A 6,928-nucleotide genomic window follows, 5' to 3' on the forward strand; every position below is an offset into this window, starting at 1 on the left:
GAGGACAGACACAGAGGCTCATCTTGTAAGGTGAACCAGATCAAGGATTTGGGACAGAAACTCCAAGCTCCTCCTAAAGATTAAATGATGTCAGCATCAGAAGTGAAGGCCAATGTGTGTTGGCAGGCACTGAGCTGGACTTTTGAGGGATATTACAGTCTGAATGACTATCAATGGACAGCACATAACTCTGAATACATTTTCTTTGGCTTTTTTTTTTTCTCTCTCTCTAATACTCTGAACCTGGACAACAGCCACGAGCACACACACATACACACATGCACTATATTCAGCCATCTCAGAGGAGATGTATCACAGCTTCGGTTTAATATGCAGGCCAGTTCTTGGTGGTATCAGATCAATGGAGAGTTTCAAATCAGACACAGCCACTGAGGCAGACAGAAGAGACCATCTTTGGCGCACATTAAGAGAACACTTTCCTTCGCCTCAAGATCACAGTTATTCCTTTTTCTGATGGAGCCATTGAGTAAGGCTCAACTGCCTTGTGATGCCCATTAAAAATATTAACTTTAAAGGTGGAGAGTTTTTTTCCTCCAAATTGTGGGTTTGGGTTACTTTGAAAGTGATGGCCTAATTACACCAACTTAGTGTATTATTATACTCACCCATCTCTGGAAAGATCTGAAATAGTAACCTTGACTGCTTTGTTTCAGATCACTGTGCAGGTCTTTTACAAAAACAAAACCTGCTGTTAATATTTTCCATTGTTCCGAGAGCAACTGAACCTGATTTTATGGAACAAAACAGCGAGCTACTTCAGTCACTTAGCTCAACATTTTTTACATATTATCCTTTATTGTGAATATTGGGAGACAGAACATAACATTTTAGTGTGTTTTACTCTAAAATACCTACTGCATGGCCTGAAAACTGCCCACCTACATTCCAGTTTACCTTGTAGTCTAGTGATGCAAAATCCAAGACGCTCTATGATCTATTTACCTCACTTCGTGTATATCCTAACTGTTCCATATATATGGTATAAGGAGGCAATCATCTCTGCTGTTGCCGACTCCCTTCGAGCCTTCCCCTGCCTTTTCCCGTGCATTATTCAGTCTTTTCCTGAAGTAACAGCCGCCCTCTACATGCAGACAAGCCGACCACTAACACGCCACACTAATGTGATGTAAAAATGAATGATGAAATTCAAGGAGGCCGAATGAAAGAGAAACCGATGTGTGTTTGTGTGTGTGCACGAGCCAGCGCTGGCCCCGGTGTAGGCTTGTGTGTGTGTATGTGCGCGTGTTCAAAGGTGAGGCCTTGGGTGATGGAGAATAGGATTCCCTTACCTACTATAAGTACAGAGGAGGATAAAAGCCAGCCGTAATGACCTTGGTATAATGAAGGCCTTGCTGATTTCCATGATTTTCTTGCTTTCATGCCACGAATCTGCTATTCCATAGGAGGGGCAAGAAGGGAAAAGAGGGAGCTTTGTCAGGCCAAACATTAGCAGCCAACAACATTTGCCCAGAATCGAACACAAACTCTTGTTCCCATGTTCAAATCATTATGTAAACGATTATTATCTTGAGGCAAATTAATAGATGAAACACATTTTTCTTAATGGGCTAGTGTGTGTGTTGTTGTTTTTTTTTTTAAGGTGACCAATTTACTTGCAATTTCCTTAATTCGTGAAGTTATTTAGAAAAAGTGATGTAATGTTTGCTTCTTTTTATCTTGAAAGCAAAGGCAGCATGTTGTCTAGGGCTGCTCAGTGCAGCTAATATGGCACAACGAAATGAAAGGCTTCAAAAGAGCTTTTCCACTTGGAGCTGATGTAGTGCTGTGGCCGACCTCCAAATATGATTAGACTGCAGTAAACACAACAATAGCAAACAATAAACAACTGGTAATTGGTGTGATCCTCTGTTCCAACAAAATCCTTCTTGATTTGCTATGAATTATGAGCATTAATGTGTCTGCGCGCCATGCCCCTCTGAGGATATCAAAAAGCTCCCGCTCCGTCTTGATGGGCCTGTCTCATTAAAGAAGAAATGGAGGCCAGTGTTAGAAACTGATGTACAGTACATTCATCAGAATAACTGGCATGAACTCACCTCTAATTCATGCTGTCTGTGTGCCTCATATAAGGTGATTATACTTGAGTGAATTGTTTATGTGCATGTATCTGTCTGTGTGTCTGCTTAGAGAGAGTGAAAAATGTGCAGCCCTCAAGCATCCCATGTGAAGTGCGCCCTCTACAGGCAGCTCTTTTACATTCTTGCATTTCATCTGTTAGTGCTGGGTATCAGCTTGAACAAAAATGCGCACATTTTGCAAAGTGCATCAATGCTAAAGTTAAGATTTTTTGAAAAACAGCATAGGCCGCGTCACATATACACAATATCTGAGTCTGTTATCTATCTGTGAACATAAATGCCTGCTCCAGGTTTTCCTGTTTAAGTTCTCCAACTCCATACATGCCACCTCTTTCATTAATATGTGATGAGAGAGAAAATCTCCAAAGACCCCAATAGGCAGAGGCATTGTTTCTCTTTTAAAGTCATCTCAGATGGAAAGAGCAAACTTCAGAGCCTCAGTGAAGTGTCTAATGAAAGAAGTCTCCTCCTCCGCGGCTCCATTTCGCACAGCGTATTAGGAATCTAAATGTTGACTGAAGACAGTTTGATTCTCTGTCTGTGATTTTCCTAAGGAATAAAAACAGTGTAGCGTGTTTACAGTGTAGCCATGAAAGAGCTTATGAGAAGGCTCATCACTACCCGATGCCATTTTGGGAGGCGGAAAGTGAGGTTCATACCACAGTTCATTTGAAAGCCATATCAAACAGAGAATGTTTAAGACCAAGATCAAAGCGATTTCTGGTCAAAAATATCACTAGACTAGCAACATTCTTGTAAAAATTGCTCCTGTATGCTAGCAGTTATTTCAACAATGTCGGGCTATTATTGGAAATAAAACAGACAGCGTGCACAATGGGCAGCAGCAAAAAAAAAAAAAAGTGACATTTCAGGACTGTTGTGGCAGCTCAGGCACCTCAGGGGCATCACATGCAGTTGATATCTGAGAGTTTAAATCAGCCTGTATGCTAAGACCGTGTAAACCCTCATTTTTGCTCTATCAATCAAAAAAAATTATCTTTTAGGAGGTTGTGAGAATAGGTTAAAATATCTATATATATTTGTTTAATTTTAAAATATGTCAATAAAGCAGTTCAGAAACAGAAAACTTTTGGAATGTGGGGTGCTAGGAGGGGTCCTAAGTAGTTTTGGTAAATAAACTATTCCAATAATAAGTATTTTGCTACACCAGTCTGCTCGGAAAAACTGCTTTTGTATAAATTCAGTAATTAATGTTTCTCTAAATTCTTCCCACAAGCCAATTTTTTTTTTTTTTTTGGGACAACCACCACAAATGACTAAATCTACATAATTTCTAAACAAAAATGTACCAAGACTTTAAAAGCGAAGGAGCATTTTAGCTGTTACATGGCACAGAACAATTTAAATGCACTCCACAACAATGCAAAAATTCCAACAGATAAGCAGCACGGTTTAAATTTGTTTACTGATTCTAATACCAAATCCCAGTTCCGTGGGATGTGTCTCAAAATGGTGAATTTTATTTTTTCCTTCATCTAAAACAACAACATTCACGTTTTCCGCAGTGTAGATGAAAGAAGGAGATGCCGGGGGAAGATAAAAACATGCATGCTGCCCTAAATGCTCGCTCATGGCCGTGAGTTGTCGAAAAGAGGTACAGCACTGTCTGTATCAATATTACTTTTACATTCAGTCACAGTGAGCTCTGCTGCTCATTTTCAGCACAGATATTATAGTGCTCATTTATTCCGTCTAACAAAGCAGGGCTTATGCAATTTGCTATTGTAGATTTTACTGTGTTCGACTTCTGACACTGTATTGTGGAGAAAATTTTTACTTGTGAATGCATTTAGAGGGGAATGTTGCCGTGAGGAGTTATCTTAGAAGTTAGAATAACAAACACGTAAATTGCTGCAGCATAAAGAGACTAACTTGCTGAAAAAATACTGTTTTGCATTTACTTTCTACATCTGTCTATGTGTTAAAATCCAAAGAAGAATGATCTCTAAATGTACAAAAATAATCTCTTCTGGCCTAATTTATAAAATGTTTGAGGAATAATATGACATTTAACACTCTCTCAAAAGTCATTTTTAGGAAGAACATATTAATCAAATAACAATGTGCATTAGTTACAATGTTAATGATGCGCTACATATATTGAGTAGAAACATCCACATACTATGAATTTAAAGAGAAAGAGAGTCATGAAAGAGAAAAAAAAAACAGTTATTTTTCAAATCTCTAAATTCTATTAAAACTATTTAGGTAATTTTGAGAGAACTTGGAACAGATGTAGAATTAATTTGTTGGCATGACTGAAGTGTGTTCTTATCTCTTGCTCATACAAATCTGTAACTAAATCAGCTTGTTGAAAGTAACCGCTGAATAGAGGTTGAGACCAGTTAAAGCAAGCTCAAACACATGTCACCGTGTGAGCCTCAGCTTGAATCGGAATTGGAAAAGTACCTCTTGAATGAAAACCAAAATTGCAGACAGGCTATAGGGTTAGCAGCACCAGAACCCCTGGGATGACTTGAAGATACAAAGGTTTGGATTGGAATCAGATGATCTGTAACCTTGGCAAGGGCAACTACCCCAGAGACAAGCATTTCGTTGAATGTGAGCATACTGAATAAAAAGTATAAGTTTTTAGAAAAAAATAAATTATAGGTAAATTAAATGCTGAAGAATGTGCTTCCCTTATCCAAGTCCTTTATATGGAATTTAGCCAATGAATTCGGAAATGAAATGTTACAAGAAACAAAGAGAAAGAAGTTGTATTTAAACCTATACGATGCCAAACAAACTTAAACTGCAAAATAAGCAGGACCGATTGCTTATGTGAGTATGGTGCGGTCTAAATAATTCTCTACAGCGCATAACCACAACACAACACTTTCAACTTTATTCACTCTCCTTATTAGAGCAGACTGCTCATCGTCTACTTCACAGAGCACCCATATAGCATCGCTGACAGCAGTAAGGGAGAGCTGCACACATGAACTCCTCACTAACACTTTCCTACGCTAACCAGCTGTCCCCCTGTGGTTTCAGCCTCGGCCAAACCTTTGAAATGTCCTTCAAGGCGTGAAAAAACAACATGCACACTGCTTTGGGTAAAATCCTATTTGTACACTATAATTACACTTTGAGAAGTTGCAAAGTTTAAAATTTCAAGACCTTCACTTTTTCTCTCCTCATTTCAGATATTGATTGGGCTCTAAAACCATGTAAGGCTTCGCTGTTCTACAGAACAAAGAGGTTTCTCATTACGGGCAGCGCCTCAGACAACTTTTAATGTTTCAGATTTGATTTACTGGTGTTATCAAGGGAAGCAATCAGGAGAATTCAGTCGATAGTTTTCACAACTGTGCAACCACTGTTAATTTGCTCTTAACAACAAGGCTACAGGCACTTTGAAAAGGTTATTAACGAGATAGAGGTTTGGAGTGATAGGTGTCCCTAATGTCTTTCATGCAGAAAATAAAGAGAAACACCAGCAAAGCCCATGACAGGCAATTTTCTGTAAGTCAACATACAACTGTGTGATGGTCTTCATCAAAAAGTAACATTGTTTGACTTCAAAATTACCTTCACAAACGCAATCCCCACTTTATATTTCAATCAAAATGTTCATGTAAAACAAAATGGAAGCATTAGCAACAATCAGCTACAAACAAAACAAATGACACAAACAAACCTTAATGTGAAAAAATGGTTACAGCTATTATTCATCACTGCCAAAAGGGACAGATTAGTCTAGACTAAATTTGTTATGTTGGCCACATAATAAGTATAATTACATAGCAACACTGTATTTACGGGAACATACAATAATTAAGTTGTTTTTGATTGCTATGCTTGTGTAAGTGAAAATAATTCCAAGTGAAACTGTTATTGTACCATTAATATCTGGTCCCATGATCAGTAAAGTGGTATCACTAATGTACACGTTAGCCACTCAAATGCAACCAAAACGTGTTTCTTCACCGCTTAAATGCATTTAATAAGTATTGGCTGTTTAAAGGCTGCTTTTAAAGTCTGGGATAAAATGTAGAGTCCCTTCCTGCTGAAAAGAATCCGCTCTACTTTTTGCTGTGGGTGTCAGATATGATACCCATTATTTAAACTGACCTTTCCTTGTGTTGCTTGCTTTCTATGCGGGGGATGCCATGAGGGAGCCACGGTGTCTGGGACCACTCCTCCCTGAAGTAATCAATAAGGATGCCCAGCTCCATACACACCACCAGGTGCTCGGCCCAGCTGCTTTCAGGAGAAGCCTACGAGAAGAGAAAAGCGAGAGGAATCAGGCACAGATGTATCATTGTTATTCATGCAAAGAGAGTCAGGATCAAGTTCGTAAGGGAATAAATTGAATACACAGGAATAGTTTCCTAGAAAATGAGTACTTCAGTGATGGCCAGTTCAAATCTGAATTTTAATTCTCAATAAATAAACCAATCATAAATCAACAAGAGGACTGCAGATGTTAATTATGTCTGTGCCTAAACTTTCAAAAATGTACAATCCACCTTATACATTTTATATCAATGTTCTATGTTGTACTTTAGTACAATTTTAAGTTAATTAAATTATTTATAATTTTCCTACCTTACACTCCCACCTCATTTTGACAAATGTAGCCTCAGTGGCATTGTTAGGTTAGGCAAAGGAGGCTATTGGCCTGAGTGTTTATGAATAGTCCTGAAGGTAGTTTTATATTTGTTTTACAAATGTATGAATGGTAAAAAAAAATAGTCCTGGTACTAATCATCTGTTGTAGTGATTATGTGTTCAAGCCCACGAAAACAATGATATGATATAGTTGCTCAAGACGGTGAGAA

Source organism: Stegastes partitus, unplaced genomic scaffold, assembly GCF_000690725.1.
Source record: "Stegastes partitus isolate 25-593 unplaced genomic scaffold, Stegastes_partitus-1.0.2 Scaffold7, whole genome shotgun sequence".
Classification (NCBI taxonomy): domain Eukaryota; kingdom Metazoa; phylum Chordata; class Actinopteri; family Pomacentridae; genus Stegastes; species Stegastes partitus.